This window comes from Oncorhynchus mykiss, chromosome 13 (genome assembly GCF_057628025.1).
Source record: "Oncorhynchus mykiss isolate SJ-2025 chromosome 13, ASM5762802v1, whole genome shotgun sequence".
In the NCBI taxonomy this organism is placed as follows: domain Eukaryota; kingdom Metazoa; phylum Chordata; class Actinopteri; order Salmoniformes; family Salmonidae; genus Oncorhynchus; species Oncorhynchus mykiss.
In genome coordinates, this window is record NC_143034.1 from 23157501 (window position 1) to 23177500 (window position 20000).

Consider the following 20000-nt stretch of genomic DNA (forward strand, 5'->3'; position numbering starts at 1 on the left):
AAAGCACACTACTTATTGATGGCAAAACAAACACATTCTAAACCAGTACATTTCTTAAGATAAAGATACAAAAGCAGTAATTAGAAACAACAACGCAATTAATGATCATTTTAAAAGTTTCTATGAAAATGTATACAAATCACAATTAAACAACAGTTGGACGGATCCTATAGCCTTCTTAGACTCAACAACCCTGAAGAAATTATAAGCAGACAAAAAATAATCACTAAAAACAAAGGTCTTTTATGGCTTTCCCATATAATTATGTTCAACGTTTTGGGACAAAGTAGCCCCCCTATTTACACAAATGGCAACACACGTCACTCAATTCAATACTTCCTAGTTCCATGCATCAGACAGTTATTTCAGTTAAATTAAAACCAGGAAAATCTGGAAGGGCGTGAGTTGGGGTGGGCAGTCTATGTTTGTTTTTCTATGTTGGTTTTTGTGTTCGGCCTAGTATGGTTCTCAATCAGAGGCAGGTGTCGTTAGTTGTCTCTGATTGAGAATCATACTCAGGTAGCCTTTTTCCACCTGGGTTTCGTGGGTGTTTATTTTCTGTTCAGTGTTTTTCCAGCACCATTCAGGACTGTTCGTTTGTTGTTTTATTTATTGTTTCAGTGTTCAAGTACTTTATTAAAGAATATGGACACTTACCACGCTGCACCTTGGTCCTCACCTCCTTCCACCTACGACGACGCTCGTTACAGTACTAAAATGATAATATATGCAGATAATACGTTATCTGATGAAATTGCCTTAGAAAGGGGAACAGGTCATGGATGTCCCCTCTACCCCCTCCTGTTTGCACTGGCAATTGAACCGCTTGCAGAAATAATTAGACACAAACATAACAGTTATCCGTATCGATAAACATGAAGATAAACTAATGATCTCCTGATATACCTGGCCAATATTAAAAACTCAATGCCCCCTTTCTATAAATATTTTCAGAATACTACAAAATATCAGGATATTAAATGAATGTGGAAAACTCCCAAAATAATGGCAATAGGAAAAAGAGAAAAGAATAACTCAATCTACAGTGATCCTTTATGTGGACCACAACAAAAATGAAATACTTAGGATGCTTAATAAGTGACAACAAACAACAAATATCTTAAAGGAAGAATAAACGTCTTTAGAATGGCATGGCTGCCAAAGTTTATGCATTTGCTTTTGGTAATACCAATTCCCCCACCCAAGACATTCTTTAAAAATGTATACTCGGTCATAACAGACTTTATATGGGGCAAATAAAACTCATAGGTTAAAAAGGAAAGTTTTACGTCTTCCTAAGTCTGAGGGTTGTTTTAACCTTCCAGACAGGGAATTATGTCAACTCGCTGCCCAAGGCTTTTACTTGCAACAAATAGTTAAATGCACTAAATAGGAACATGTGCATGCTCATCCCCAGAATATTTGATGTGTTGATTTTCAAAGCATAAAGCTAAGAACATTAACAACTTCATAGTGAAGAACACTATAACGATAAAGAAGAAAATGAAAGGTATTGTACAAGAACCAACATCACTCCCTAAAAACACAATGTTATGGAACAATCCTCGGATAGCTTTTCCGAATTCACCGATTTTATTTTACCTTTATTTAACTAGGCAAGTCAGTTAAAGAACAAATTCTTATTTTCAATGATGGCCTAGGAACAGTGGGTTAACTGCCTGTTCAGGGGCAGAACGACAGATTTGTACCTTGTCAGCTTGGGGATTTGAACTTGCAACCTTCCGGTAAATTGGTTCACATGGAAAACTAAAGGATTAAGCGTAAATGTTTTGTTAGCTGTAATTTCGTTAGTTATGCTCCAATTTTCCCTCCATCTAAAGGCATAGAAACTGTAAATTACTTGGTAACAGGAAATACAGATACAGTTGAAGTCGGAAGTTTACATACACCTTAGCCAAATACATTTAAACCCAGTTTTTCACAATTCCTGACATTTAATCAGAGTAAAAAATCCCTGTCTTAGGTCAGTTACCACTTTATTTTAATAATGTGAAATGTCAGAATAATAGTAGAGAGAATTATTTATTTCAGCTTTTATTTCTTTCATCACATTCCCAGTGGGTCAGAAGATTACATACACACAATTAGTATTTGGTAGCATTGCCTTTAAATGGTTTAACTTGGGTCAAACGTTTTGGGTAGCCTTCCACAAGTTGAGTGAATTTTGGCCCATTCCTCCTGACAGAGCTGGAGTAACTGAGTCAGGTTTGTAGGCCTCCTTGCTCGCACACGCTTTTTCAGTTCTGCCCACACATTTTCTATAGGAATGAGGTCAGGGCTTTGTGATGACCACTCCAATACATTTACTTTTTTTGTCCTCAAGCCATTTTGACACAACTTTGGAAGTATGCTTGGGGTCATTGTCCATTTGGAAGACCAATTTGTGACCAAGCTTTAACTTCCTGACTGATGTCTTGAGATGTTGCTTCAATATATCCACATAATTGTCCATCCTCATGATGCCATCTATTTTGTAAAGTGCACCAGTCCCTCCTGCAGCAAAGCACCCCCACAACATGATGCTGCCACCCCCATGCTTCACGGTTGGGATGGTGTCCTTCGGCTTGCAAGCCTCCCCCTTTTTCCTCAAAACATAATGATGGTCATTATGGCCAAACAGTTCTATTTTTGTTTCATCAGACCAGAGGACATTTCTCCAAAAAGTACGATCTTTGTCCCCATGTGCAGTTGCAAACCGTAGTCTGGCTTTTTTATGGCGGTTTTGGAGCAGTGGCTTATTCCTTGCTGAGCAGCCTTTCAGGTTATGTCGATATAGGACTCATTTTACTGTGGATATAGATACTTTTGTACCTGTTTCCTCCAGCGTCTTCACAAGGTGCTTTACTGTTGTTCTGAGATTTATTTGCACTTTTCGCACCAAAGTACGTTCATCTCTAGGAAACAGAACGCGTCTCCTTCCTGAGCGGTATGATGGCTGCGTGGTCTCATGGTGTTTATACTTGCATACTATTGTTTGTACAGATGAGCGTGGTACCTTCAGGCATTTGGAAATTGCTCCCAAGGATGAACCAGACTTGCAGAGGTCTAAATTTTATTTTCTGAGGTCTTGAATGATTTCTTTTGATTTTCCCATGATGTCAATTATAGAGGCACTGAGTATGAAGGTAGGCCTTGAAATACATCTGCAGGGCACACCTCCAATTGACTCAAATGATGTCAATTAGCCTATCCGAAGCTTCTAAAGTCATGCCATCTTTTTCTGGAATTTTCCAAGCTGTTTAAAGGCACAGTCAACTTAGTGTATGTAAACTCACCTACTGGAATTGTGATACAGTGAGTTATACGGAAATAATCTGTCTGTAAACAATTGTTGGAAAAATTACTTGTGTCATGCACAATGTGGATGTCCTAACTGACTTGCCAAAACTATAATTTGTTAACAAGACATGGAGTGGTTGAAAAACAAGTTTGAATGACTTTTTAAGTGTATGTAAACTTCTGACTTCAACTGTATCCATGACAAAATTAAAAAGCAATTTTGAAGTGACCATGTCAAACACATGCAAATCAAAAGTTACATATCGCAACATTTCTATTTTAAATATTTTGGACATCAGAGCAACCTTGAGGGAATCTCAGTTGAGATTGGCTGACTGGCGGCTCTGGCGGCTCCTGGCTGACTGGCGGCTCTGGCGGCTCCTGTCTGAATGCCGGCTCTGGTGGCTCCTGACAGACTGGCGGCTCTTGCGGCTCCTGACAGACTGGCGGCTCAGGACAGACTGGCGGCTCTGGCGGCTCAGGACAGACGGGAGACTCTGGCGGCTCAGGACAGACGGGAGACTCTGGGGGCTCAGGACAGACGGGAGACTCTAGCGGCTCAGGACAGACAGGAATGCTCTGGCAGCGCTGGACAGGCTGGAGCACCTGTAGGGAGAAGACAGATAGACAGCCTGGTGCGGTGGGCCTGCCACCGGAGGGTTGGTGCGTGGAGGTGACACCGGATAGACCGTACCGCGCAGGCTCACTGGAGCTCTTGAGCACCGAGCCTGCCCAACCTTACCTGGTTGAATGCTCCCCGTAGCCAGGCCAGTGCGGCGAGGTGGAATAGCCCGCACTGGGCTGTGCTGGCGAACCGGGGACACCATGCATAAGGCTGGTGCCATGTACGCCGGCCCAAGGAGACGCACTGGAGACCAGATGCGTAAAGCCGGCTTCATGGCACCTGGCTCGATGCCCACTCTAGCCCGGCCGATACGAGGAGCTGGAATGTACCGCACCGGGCTATGCACACGCACCGGGGACACCGTGCGCTACACCGCATAACACGATGCCTGCCTAGTTCCTCTCGCTCTCCGGTAAGCACGGGAAGTTGGCGCAGGTCTCCTACCTGGCTTCGCCATACTCCCCGTGTGCCTCCCCCCAATAAATTCTTGGGGCTGCCTCTCGGGCTTCCAGCCGCGCAGCCGCGCTGCCTCCTCATACCGGCGCCTCTCTGCTTTCGCTACCTCCAGCTCTGCTTTGGGACGGCGATATTCCCCTGGACCCTGAGTCCAGGGTCCTTTGCCGTCCAGAATCTCCTCCCAAGTCCATCTCTCCAGGTATCGCTGCCTCTCCTGCTGTTGCTGCCTGTTACCACGCTCCTTGGTCCTCTGGTGATGGGTGTTTCTGTAACGGCATTCTTCCTCCTCTTCTGAGGAGGAGTAGCGAGAAGGATCGGAGGACCAATGCGCAGCGTGGTAAATGTCCATAACGTTTATTTTAAGACATAAACTGAACACTATGAAATACAAAACAATAAACGTGAACATGAACGAAAACCGAAACAGTACCGTGTGGCAACAAACACTCACACGGAAACAAACACTCACAACTCAAAAGTGAAACCCAGGCTACAACAACACCTGCCTCTGATTGAGAACCATACTAGGCTGAACTCAAAACCCCAACATAGAAAAACACACATAGACTGCCCACCCCAACTCACGCCCTGACCATACTAAATAAAGACAAAACAAAGGAAATAAAGGTCAGAACGTGACAAGCATGAGCGACCGAAGAAAAACACGTTTGTACAACAATAATGCAGGCACTAGGGATGGGGGTGTGAGCATGCGGGTCTGGGCAGATCAGATGTAGTATTGTTTGTGTGTCTGTAAGTGGTTGTTCGTCTGTTTCTGGAGTAAAAAAAAAAACAAAATGTCAAAATGTCATTTCCTGTAGCAGTGGTGCTTTGTGGGTAGGAAAATATGGTTTATGGTCACGAAAAGCTTTCTTGTGTGTGTGTGTGTATGTGTGTGTGTGTGTGTGTGTGTGTGTGTGTGTGTATGTGTGTGTGTGTGTGTGTGTGTGTGTGTGTGTATGTGTGTGTGTGTGTGTCTGTGTGTGTGTGTGTGTACGTGTTTGTGCACGTGTGTGTGAATTTGTCTTTCTCTGTGTGTGCGTGCCTGTGTGGCCATGTGTATGTAAGTGCATGTATGCATGCATGAGTGAATTTATGTGTGTTACAATCTCTTAAGTGCTTAGAGTTTCTTCTTTTTTGGCAATAAAGCATTATTCATTACCAGATGGAGAGTGGAGATACGGGTCTTCTCATTTACCGGGTTAGGGCTCTGGATCGAACTCTCATCACATCACATCCTCTTGTCTTTTCTGCTAAGAGCACAGTGTTTTTATCTCTTTCAACCCCCCACACACATACAGTATGTTACACACATACAGTATATTACAACAAACAGTATATTACAGCATACAGGATATTACACACATACAGTATATTACAACAAACAGTATATTACAGCAAACAGTATATTACAGCATACAGGATATTACACACATACAGTATATTACAACAAACAGTATATTACAGCATACAGGATATTACACACATACAGTATATTACAACAAACAGTATATTACAGCATACAGGATATTACACACATACAGTATATTACAACATACAGGATATTACACACATACAGTATATTACAACAAACAGTATATTACAGCATACAGGATATTACACACATACAGTATATTACAACAAACAGTATATTACAGCATACAGGATATTACACACATACAGTATATTACAACAAACAGTATATTACAGCATACAGGATATTACACACATACAGTATATTACAACAAACAGTATATTACAGCATACAGGATATTACACACATACAGGATATTACACACATACAGTATATTACAACAAACAGTATATTACAGCATACAGGATATTACACACATACAGTATATTACAACAAACAGTATATTACAGCATACAGGATATTACAGCATACAGGATATTACACACATACAGTATATTACAGCATACAGGATATTACACACATACAGTATATTACAACAAACAGTATATTACAGCATACAGGATATTACACACATACAGTATATTACAACAAACAGGATATTACACACATACAGTATATTACAACAAACAGTATATTACAGCATACAGGATATTACACACATACAGTATATTACAACAAACAGTATATTACAGCATACAGGATATTACACACATACAGTATATTACAACAAACAGTATATTACAGCATACAGGATATTACACACATACAGTATATTACAACATACAGGATATTACACACATACAGTATATTACAGCATACAGGATATTACAACATACAGGATATTACACACATACAGTATATTACAACAAACAGTATATTACAGCATACAGGATATTACACACATACAGTATATTACAGCATACAGGATATTACACACATACAGTATATTACAACAAACAGTATATTACAGCATACAGGATATTACACACATACAGTATATTACAACAAACAGTATATTACAGCATACAGGATATTACACACATACAGTATATTACAACAAACAGTATATTACAGCATACAGGATATTACACACATACAGTATATTACAACAAACAGTATATTACAGCATACAGGATATTACACACATACAGTATATTACACACATACAGTATATTACAACATACAGGATATTACACACATACAGTATATTACAACATACAGGATATTACACACATACAGTATATTACACACATACATGTATATTACACACATACAGTATATTACAACATACAGGATATTACACACATACAGTATATTACACAAATACAGTATATTACACACATACAGTATATTACAACATACAGGATATTACACACATACAGTATATTACAACATACAGGATATTACACACATACAGTATATTACAACATACAGTATATTACACACATACATGTATATTACACACATACAGTATATTACACACATACATATATTACACACATACAGTATATTACACACCTGCAGTATATTACACACATACATATATCACACACATACAGTACATTACACACATAGACATGGTAGACATGGTCTGAACGGAAGTACATGCACACACAAATGCAAATATTCATACACATACACTCACGCAGGCCAGCATGAGCACAGGCACACACACACACACACACACACACACACACACACACACACACACACACACACACACACACACACACACACACACACACACACACACACACACACACACACACACTGGGGAAAGATCCAATCTCTTATCCCCACTGTGATTTCTCCTTCTGCATAATCAAGCATGTTCACATCAATCCATGCGTAGCAGCATGTAATAAACAACATTCACATTCATGTTCCCAAAATGACATGGTTTACCATCCACATTCCCTCCCCATCCCTACTACCCAAACATCCTCTGTTGTCACAGTAACAAAAGATGAAACAGACACCCAAAATCCTTAAATCCCAAAACAAATCAAAGTTCGCTGGCACTGCCAGTCCAGAGAGAGAAAAAATCCACAACACAAACACTGGTGTCTCTGAACGCAACCTGCTATCACATCTCTGAACGCAACCTGCTATCACATCTCTGAACAGAACCTGCTATCACATCTCTGAACAGAACCTGCTATCACATCTCTGAACGCGTCCTGCTTCACATCTCTGAACGGAACCTGCTATCATGTCTCTGAGCGCAACCTGCTATCATATCTCTGAATGCAACCTGCTATCATGATTCTGAACGCAACCTGCTATCATGTCTCTGAGCGCAACCTGCTATCACATCTCTGAACGCAACCTGCGATCATGTCTCTGAACGCAACCTGCTATCACATCTATGAACGCAACCTGCTATCATGTTGCTGAACGCAACCTGCTATCATGTCTCTGAACGCAACCTGCTATCATGTCTCTGAACGCAACCTGCTATCACATCTCTGAACGCAACCTGCTATCATATCTCTGAATGCAACCTGCTATCATATCTCTGAACGCAACCTGCTATCATGTCTCTGAACACGTCCTGCTTCACATCTCTGAACGAAACCTGCTATTGTGTCTCTGAACGCATCCTGCTATCCCATTTCTGCATGCAACCTGCTATCACATCTCTGAACGCAACTTGCTATCATGTCTCTGAACACAATCTGCTATCATGTCTCTGAACGCAATCTGCTATCATGTCTCTGCACGCAATCTGCTATCATGTCTCTGCATGCAACCTGCTATCACATCTCTGAACGCAACCTGCTATCACATCTCTGAACGCAACCTGTTATCACATCTCTGAACGCAACCTGCTATCACATCTCTGAACGCAACCTGCTATCACATCTCTGAACGCAACCTGCTATTATGTCTCTGAACGCAACCTGCTATCACATCTCTGAACGCAACCTGCTAGCACATCTCTGAATGCAACCTGCTATTATGTCTCTGAACGCAACCTGCTATCACATCTCTGAACGCAACCTGCTATAATGTCTCTGAACACGTCCTGCTTCACATCTCTGAACGCAACCTGCTATTGTGTCTCTGAACGCATCCTGCTATCCCATTTACGAACGCAACCTGCTATCACATCTCTGAACGCAACCTAATATCATGTCTCTGAACGCAACCTGCTATCATGTATCTGAACGCAACCTGCTATCACATCTCTGAACGCAACCTGCTATCATGTCTCTGAACGCCACCTGCTATCATGTCTCTGAACGCCACCTGCTATCATGTCTCTGAACACGTCCTGCTTCACATCTCTGAACACAACCTGCTATCATGTCTCTGAACGCATCCTGCTATCCCGATTCTGAATGCAACCTGCTGTCACATCCCTGAACGCAACCTGCTATCATGTCTCTGAACACAACCTGCTATCATGTCTCTGAACGCATCCTGCTATCCCAATTCTGAATGCAACCTGCTATCACATCTCTGAACACAACCTGCTATCCTGTCTCTGAACGCATCCTGCTATCCCAATTCTAAATGCAACCTGCTATCACATCTCTGAACACAATCTGCTATCATGATTCTGAACGCAACCTGCTATCATGTCTCTGAGCGCAACCTGCTATCACATCTCTGAACGCAACCTGCGATCATGTCTCTGAACGCAACCTGCTATCACATCTATGAACGCAACCTGCTATCATGTTGCTGAACGCAACCTGCTATCATGTCTCTGAACGCAACCTGCTATCATGTCTCTGAACGCAACCTGCTATCACATCTCTGAACGCAACCTGCTATCATATCTCTGAATGCAACCTGCTATCATATCTCTGAACGCAACCTGCTATCATGTCTCTGAACACGTCCTGCTTCACATCTCTGAACGAAACCTGCTATTGTGTCTCTGAACGCATCCTGCTATCCCATTTCTGCATGCAACCTGCTATCACATCTCTGAACGCAACTTGCTATCATGTCTCTGAACACAATCTGCTATCATGTCTCTGAACGCAATCTGCTATCATGTCTCTGCACGCAATCTGCTATCATGTCTCTGCATGCAACCTGCTATCACATCTCTGAACGCAACCTGCTATCACATCTCTGAACGCAACCTGTTATCACATCTCTGAACGCAACCTGCTATCACATCTCTGAACGCAACCTGCTATCACATCTCTGAACGCAACCTGCTATTATGTCTCTGAACGCAACCTGCTATCACATCTCTGAACGCAACCTGCTAGCACATCTCTGAATGCAACCTGCTATTATGTCTCTGAACGCAACCTGCTATCACATCTCTGAACGCAACCTGCTATAATGTCTCTGAACACGTCCTGCTTCACATCTCTGAACGCAACCTGCTATTGTGTCTCTGAACGCATCCTGCTATCCCATTTACGAACGCAACCTGCTATCACATCTCTGAACGCAACCTAATATCATGTCTCTGAACGCAACCTGCTATCATGTATCTGAACGCAACCTGCTATCACATCTCTGAACGCAACCTGCTATCATGTCTCTGAACGCCACCTGCTATCATGTCTCTGAACGCCACCTGCTATCATGTCTCTGAACACGTCCTGCTTCACATCTCTGAACACAACCTGCTATCATGTCTCTGAACGCATCCTGCTATCCCGATTCTGAATGCAACCTGCTGTCACATCCCTGAACGCAACCTGCTATCATGTCTCTGAACACAACCTGCTATCATGTCTCTGAACGCATCCTGCTATCCCAATTCTGAATGCAACCTGCTATCACATCTCTGAACACAACCTGCTATCCTGTCTCTGAACGCATCCTGCTATCCCAATTCTAAATGCAACCTGCTATCACATCTCTGAACACAATCTGCTATCACGTCTCTGAACACAACCTGCTATCATCACTCTGCACGCAACCTGCTATCACATCTCTGAACACAACCTGCTATCACATCTCTGAACACAACCTGCTATCACATCTCTGAACACAACCTGCTATCACATCTCTGAACACAACCTGCTATCACATCTCTGAACACAACCTGCTATCACATCTCTGAACACAACCTGCTATCACATCTCTGAACACAACCTACTATCACATCTCTGAACACAACCTGCTATCACATCTCTGAACACAACCTGCTATCACATCTCTGAACACAACCTGCTATCACATCTCTGAACACAACCTGCTATCACATCTCTGAACACAACCTGCTATCATGTCTCTGAAAACAACCTGCTATCATGTCTCTGAACACAACCTGCTATCATGTCTCTGAACACAACCTGCTATCATGTCTCTGAACACAACCTGCTATCATGTCTCTGAACACAACCTGCTATCATGTCTCTGAACACAACCTGCTATCACATCTCTGAACACAACCTGCTATCACATCTCTGAACACAACCTGCTATCATGTCTCTGAAAACAACCTGCTATCATGTCTCTGAACACAACCTGCTATCACATCTCTGAACACAACCTGCTATCACATCTCTGAACACAACCTGCTATCATGTCTCTGAACACAACCTGCTATCATGTCTCTGAAAACAACCTGCTATCATGTCTCTGAACACAACCTGCTATCATGTCTCTGAAAACAACCTGCTGTCACATTTCTGGATGCATCCTGCTATCACATCTCTGAACGCAACCTGCTATTATGTCTCTGAACACAACCTGCTATCATGTCTCTGAAAACAACCTGCTATCATGTCTCTGAACACAACCTGCTATCATGTCTCTGAAAACAACCTGCTATCATGTCTCTGAACACAACCTGCTATCATGTCTCTGAAAACAACCTGCTGTCACATTTCTGGATGCATCCTGCTATCACATCTCTGAACGCAACCTGCTATTATGTCTCTGAACACAACCTGCTATCATGTCTCTGAAAACAACCTGCTATCACATCTCTGAACACAACCTGCTATCATGTCTCTGAACACAACCTGCTATCATGTCTCTGAAAACAACCTGCTATCATGTCTCTGAACACAACCTGCTATCATGTCTCTGAAAACAACCTGCTGTCACATTTCTGGATGCATCCTGCTATCACATCTCTGAACGCAACCTGCTATTATGTCTCTGAACACAACCTGCTATCATGTCTCTGAAAACAACCTGCTATCATGTCTCTGAACACAACCTGCTATCATGTCTCTGAACACAACCTGCTATCATGTCTCTGAAAACAACCTGCTATCATGTCTCTGAACACAACCTGCTATCATGTCTCTGAAAACAACCTGCTATTATGTCTCTGAACACAACCTGCTATCATGTCTCTGAACACAACCTGCTATCATGTCTCTGAACACAACCTGCTATCATGTCTCTGAACACAACCTGCTATCATGTCTCTGAACACAACCTGCTATCATGTCTCTGAACACAACCTGCTATCATGTCTCTGAAAACAACCTGCTATCATGTCTCTGAACACAACCTGCTATCATGTCTCTGAACACAACCTGCTATCATGTCTCTGAACACAACCTGCTATCATGTCTCTGAACACAACCTGCTATCATGTCTCTGAACACAACCTGCTATCATGTCTCTGAACACAACCTGCTATCATGTCTCTGAACACAACCTGCTATCATGTCTCTGAACACAACCTGCTATCATGTCTCTGAACACAACCTGCTATCATGTCTCTGAAAACAACCTGCTATCATGTCTCTGAACACAACCTGCTATCATGTCTCTGAAAACAACCTGCTATTATGTCTCTGAACGCATCCTGCTATTATGTCTCTGAACGCAACCTGCTATCACATCTCTGAACGCAACCTACTATCATGTATCTGAACGCAACCTGTTATCACATCTCTGAACACAATCTGCTATCACGTCTCTGAACACAACCTGCTATCATGTCTCTGAACGCATCCTGCCATCCCATTTATGATGCAACCTGCTGTCACGTCTCTGAACGCAACCTGCTATCACATCTCTGAATGCAACCTGCTATCACATCTCTGAACGCATCCTGCTATGATGTCTCTGAACGCATCCTGCTATCACGTCTCTGAACGCAACCTGCTATCACATCTCTGAACACTACCTGTTATCACATCTCTGAACACATCCTGTTATTATGTCTCTGAACGCATCCTGCTATCATGTCTCTGAACACAACCTGCTATCATGTCTCTGAACACAACCTGCTATCATGTCTCTGAACACAACCTGCTATCATGTCTCTGAACACAACCTGCTATCATGTCTCTGAACACAACCTGCTATCATGTCTCTGAACACAACCTGCTATCATGTCTCTGAACACAACCTGCTATCATGTCTCTGAACACAACCTGCTATCATGTCTCTGAACACAACCTGCTATCATGTCTCTGAAAACAACCTGCTATCATGTCTCTGAACACAACCTGCTATCATGTCTCTGAAAACAACCTGCTATTATGTCTCTGAACGCATCCTGCTATTATGTCTCTGAACGCAACCTGCTATCACATCTCTGAACGCAACCTACTATCATGTATCTGAACGCAACCTGTTATCACATCTCTGAACACAATCTGCTATCACGTCTCTGAACACAACCTGCTATCATGTCTCTGAACGCATCCTGCCATCCCATTTATGATGCAACCTGCTGTCACGTCTCTGAACGCAACCTGCTATCACATCTCTGAATGCAACCTGCTATCACATCTCTGAACGCATCCTGCTATGATGTCTCTGAACGCATCCTGCTATCACGTCTCTGAACGCAACCTGCTATCACATCTCTGAACACTACCTGTTATCACATCTCTGAACACATCCTGTTATTATGTCTCTGAACGCATCCTGCTATCACGTCTCTGAACGCATCCTGCTATCAAGTCTCTGAAGGGAACCTGCTATCACAACCCTGAACACCACCTACTATCACGTCTCTAAACACAACCTACTATCACATCTTTGAACACAACCTACTATCACGTCTCTGAACACAACCTACTATCACGTCTCTGAACACTACCTACTATCACGTCTCTAAACACAACCTGCTATTATGTCTCTGAACGCAACCTGCTATCACATCTCTGAACGCAACCTGCTAGCACATCTCTGAATGCAACCTGCTATTATGTCTCTGAACGCAACCTGCTATCACATCTCTGAACGCAACCTGCTATAATGTCTCTGAACACGTCCTGCTTCACATCTCTGAACGCAACCTGCTATTGTGTCTCTGAACGCATCCTGCTATCCCATTTACGAACGCAACCTGCTATCACATCTCTGAACGCAACCTAATATCATGTCTCTGAACGCAACCTGCTATCATGTATCTGAACGCAACCTGCTATCACATCTCTGAACGCAACCTGCTATCATGTCTCTGAACGCCACCTGCTATCATGTCTCTGAACGCCACCTGCTATCATGTCTCTGAACACGTCCTGCTTCACATCTCTGAACACAACCTGCTATCATGTCTCTGAACGCATCCTGCTATCCCGATTCTGAATGCAACCTGCTGTCACATCCCTGAACGCAACCTGCTATCATGTCTCTGAACACAACCTGCTATCATGTCTCTGAACGCATCCTGCTATCCCAATTCTGAATGCAACCTGCTATCACATCTCTGAACACAACCTGCTATCCTGTCTCTGAACGCATCCTGCTATCCCAATTCTAAATGCAACCTGCTATCACATCTCTGAACACAATCTGCTATCACGTCTCTGAACACAACCTGCTATCATCACTCTGCACGCAACCTGCTATCACATCTCTGAACACAACCTGCTATCACATCTCTGAACACAACCTGCTATCAAGTCTCTGAAAACAACCTGCTATCATGTCTCTGAACACAACCTGCTATCATGTCTCTGAAAACAACCTGCTGTCACATTTCTGGATGCATCCTGCTATCACATCTCTGAACGCAACCTGCTATTATGTCTCTGAACACAACCTGCTATCATGTCTCTGAAAACAACCTGCTATCATGTCTCTGAACACAACCTGCTATCATGTCTCTGAAAACAACCTGCTATCATGTCTCTGAACACAACCTGCTATCATGTCTCTGAAAACAACCTGCTGTCACATTTCTGGATGCATCCTGCTATCACATCTCTGAACGCAACCTGCTATTATGTCTCTGAACACAACCTGCTATCATGTCTCTGAAAACAACTTGCTATCACATCTCTGAACACAACCTGCTATCATGTCTCTGAACACAACCTGCTATCATGTCTCTGAAAACAACCTGCTATCATGTCTCTGAACACAACCTGCTATCATGTCTCTGAAAACAACCTGCTGTCACATTTCTGGATGCATCCTGCTATCACATCTCTGAACGCAACCTGCTATTATGTCTCTGAACACAACCTGCTATCATGTCTCTGAAAACAACCTGCTATCATGTCTCTGAACACAACCTGCTATCATGTCTCTGAAAACAACCTGCTATCATGTCTCTGAACACAACCTGCTATCATGTCTCTGAACACAACCTGCTATCATGTCTCTGAAAACAACCTGCTATCATGTCTCTGAACGCATCCTGCTATCATGTCTCTGAAAACAACCTGCTATCATGTCTCTGAACACAACCTGCTATCATGTCTCTGAAAACAACCTGCTATCATGTCTCTGAACACAACCTGCTATCATGTCTCTGAAAACAACCTGCTATTATGTCTCTGAACACAACCTGCTATCATGTCTCTGAACACAACCTGCTATCATGTCTCTGAACACAACCTGCTATCATGTCTCTGAACACAACCTGCTATCATGTCTCTGAACACAACCTGCTATCATGTCTCTGAACACAACCTGCTATCATGTCTCTGAAAACAACCTGCTATCATGTCTCTGAACACAACCTGCTATCATGTCTCTGAACACAACCTGCTATCATGTCTCTGAACACAACCTGCTATCATGTCTCTGAACACAACCTGCTATCATGTCTCTGAACACAACCTGCTATCATGTCTCTGAACACAACCTGCTATCATGTCTCTGAACACAACCTGCTATCATGTCTCTGAACACAACCTGCTATCATGTCTCTGAACACAACCTGCTATCATGTCTCTGAAAACAACCTGCTATCATGTCTCTGAACACAACCTGCTATCATGTCTCTGAAAACAACCTGCTATCATGTCTCTGAACACAACCTGCTATCATGTCTCTGAAAACAACCTGCTGTCACATTTCTGGATGCATCCTGCTATCACATCTCTGAACGCAACCTGCTATTATGTCTCTGAACACAACCTGCTATCATGTCTCTGAAAACAACCTGCTATCACATCTCTGAACACAACCTGCTATCATGTCTCTGAACACAACCTGCTATCATGTCTCTGAAAACAACCTGCTATCATGTCTCTGAACACAACCTGCTATCATGTCTCTGAAAACAACCTGCTGTCACATTTCTGGATGCATCCTGCTATCACATCTCTGAACGCAACCTGCTATTATGTCTCTGAACACAACCTGCTATCATGTCTCTGAAAACAACCTGCTATCATGTCTCTGAACACAACCTGCTATCATGTCTCTGAAAACAACCTGCTATCATGTCTCTGAACACAACCTGCTATCATGTCTCTGAACACAACCTGCTATCATGTCTCTGAAAACAACCTGCTATCATGTCTCTGAACACAACCTGCTATCATGTCTCTGAAAACAACCTGCTGTCACATTTCTGGATGCATCCTGCTATCACATCTCTGAACGCAACCTGCTATTATGTCTCTGAACACAACCTGCTATCATGTCTCTGAAAACAACCTGCTATCATGTCTCTGAACACAACCTGCTATCATGTCTCTGAACACAACCTGCTATCATGTCTCTGAAAACAACCTGCTATCATGTCTCTGAACACAACCTGCTATCATGTCTCTGAACACAACCTGCTATCATATCTCTGAACACAACCTGCTATCATGTCTCTGAAAACAACCTGCTATCATGTCTCTGAACACAACCTGCTATCATGTCTCTGAAAACAACCTGCTATCATGTCTCTGAACACAACCTGCTATCATGTCTCTGAAAACAACCTGCTGTCACATTTCTGGATGCATCCTGCTATCACATCTCTGAACGCAACCTGCTATTATGTCTCTGAACACAACCTGCTATCATGTCTCTGAAAACAACCTGCTATCACATCTCTGAACACAACCTGCTATCATGTCTCTGAACACAACCTGCTATCATGTCTCTGAAAACAACCTGCTATCATGTCTCTGAACACAACCTGCTATCATGTCTCTGAAAACAACCTGCTGTCACATTTCTGGATGCATCCTGCTATCACATCTCTGAACGCAACCTGCTATTATGTCTCTGAACACAACCTGCTATCATGTCTCTGAAAACAACCTGCTATCATGTCTCTGAACACAACCTGCTATCATGTCTCTGAAAACAACCTGCTATCATGTCTCTGAACACAACCTGCTATCATGTCTCTGAACACAACCTGCTATCATGTCTCTGAAAACAACCTGCTATCATGTCTCTGAACGCATCCTGCTATCATGTCTCTGAAAACAACCTGCTATCATGTCTCTGAACACAACCTGCTATCATGTCTCTGAAAACAACCTGCTATCATGTCTCTGAACACAACCTGCTATCATGTCTCTGAAAACAACCTGCTATTATGTCTCTGAACACAACCTGCTATCATGTCTCTGAACACAACCTGCTATCATGTCTCTGAACACAACCTGCTATCATGTCTCTGAACACAACCTGCTATCATGTCTCTGAACACAACCTGCTATCATGTCTCTGAACACAACCTGCTATCATGTCTCTGAAAACAACCTGCTATCATGTCTCTGAACACAACCTGCTATCATGTCTCTGAACACAACCTGCTATCATGTCTCTGAACACAACCTGCTATCATGTCTCTGAACACAACCTGCTATCATGTCTCTGAACACAACCTGCTATCATGTCTCTGAACACAACCTGCTATCATGTCTCTGAACACAACCTGCTATCATGTCTCTGAACACAACCTGCTATCATGTCTCTGAACACAACCTGCTATCATGTCTCTGAAAACAACCTGCTATCATGTCTCTGAACACAACCTGCTATCATGTCTCTGAAAACAACCTGCTATTATGTCTCTGAACGCATCCTGCTATTATGTCTCTGAACGCAACCTGCTATCACATCTCTGAACGCAACCTACTATCATGTATCTGAACGCAACCTGTTATCACATCTCTGAACACAATCTGCTATCACGTCTCTGAACACAACCTGCTATCATGTCTCTGAACGCATCCTGCTATCCCATTTATGATGCAACCTGCTGTCACGTCTCTGAACGCAACCTGCTATCACATCTCTGAATGCAACCTGCTATCACATCTCTGAACGCATCCTGCTATGATGTCTCTGAACGCATCCTGCTATCACGTCTCTGAACGCAACCTGCTATCACATCTCTGAACACTACCTGTTATCACATCTCTGAACACATCCTGTTATTATGTCTCTGAACGCATCCTGCTATCACGTCTCTGAACGCATCCTGCTATCAAGTCTCTGAAGGGAACCTGCTATCACAACCCTGAACACCACCTACTATCACGTCTCTAAACACAACCTACTATCACATCTTTGAACACAACCTACTATCACGTCTCTGAACACAACCTACTATCACGTCTCTGAACACTACCTACTATCACGTCTCTAAACACAACCTACTATCAAGTCTCTGAACACTACCTACTATCACGTCTCTAAACACAACCTACTATCACGTCTCTGAACACAACCTACTATCACGTCTCTAAACACAACCTACTATCACGTCTCTAAACACAACCTACTATCACGTCTCTAAACACAACCTACTATCACGTCTCTGAACACAACCTACTATCACGTCTCTGAACACAACCTACTATCACGTCTCTGAACACAACCTACTATCACGTCTCTGAACGCAACCTACTATCATGTCTCTGAACACAACCTGCTATCACGTCTCTGAACGCAACCTACTATCACGTCTCTGAACACAAGCTACTATCACGTCTCTGAACACAACCTACTATCACGTCTCTGAACGCAACCTACTATCATGCAACCTACTGTCACGTCTCTGAACACAACCTACTATCACATCTCTGAACACAACCTTTTATCACGTCTCTGAACACAACCTACTATCACGTCTATGAACACAACCTACTATCACATCTCTGAACACAACCTTTTATCACGTCTCTGAACACAACCTACAATCACGTCTCTGAACACAACCTACTATTACGTCTCTGAACGCAACCTTTTATCACGTCTCTGAACACAACCTACTATCACGTCTCTAAACACAACCTACAATCAGAAGGTCACATATGTCCTGTAAGCGCTTTGACTAGGAGATAGTGGGGAGACAGCCACATCGACACACACACAGTGACATGGAGACTGGTGGTTAGACCAGGGACCCTCCCAGGGAGCAAAAAAGGCATCTACTCCTCCCTCCCTCCTTCCTCTCCCTGGCTCCCCAGCTCCCTTCCTCCCCTTCTGCTCTGGCTCTGGAGGATGGTACTGGGCAGGGGAGGGAGGAGGATGGAGGGAAGGAAGGATGGATGAGAAATGAGGGTGGGTAAGCTAGAATAACAGAAGGAGAGAGAGAGACAGAGAGGATGGAAAGATGGAGAGAGACGGGAAAAGGGAAATAAGAAAAATAGGAAGCAAGGAATTGAGAGACAGTGTTCAAAAGATGCCAACCACCCTCCAGCCCTTCTCCATACTGAGGGATAGTCTCTCTCCACACCCCCGACCTCCACAGACCCTCCTCCCCTCTCCTGCCCAGGCCTCCAGGAAAAGTTCAATCTTTGCATTTCATTGTGTTTCCCCCTTTGGCTCGTCCCTCATGAAACTTTTAACCCGGTCCCTGGGTGAACAATGCTAATGGGAAAACACACACACTGACTCTGGCTACCACCACCACCACCACCACCACCACCACCACCACCAGCAGCAGCAGCAGCAGCAGCAGCAGCAGCAGCAACACACACACACACACACACACACACGCACACACACGCACACACGCACACACGCACACACGCACACACGGACACACGGACACACGGACACAGAAATACAGACACACATGCACGCACACAC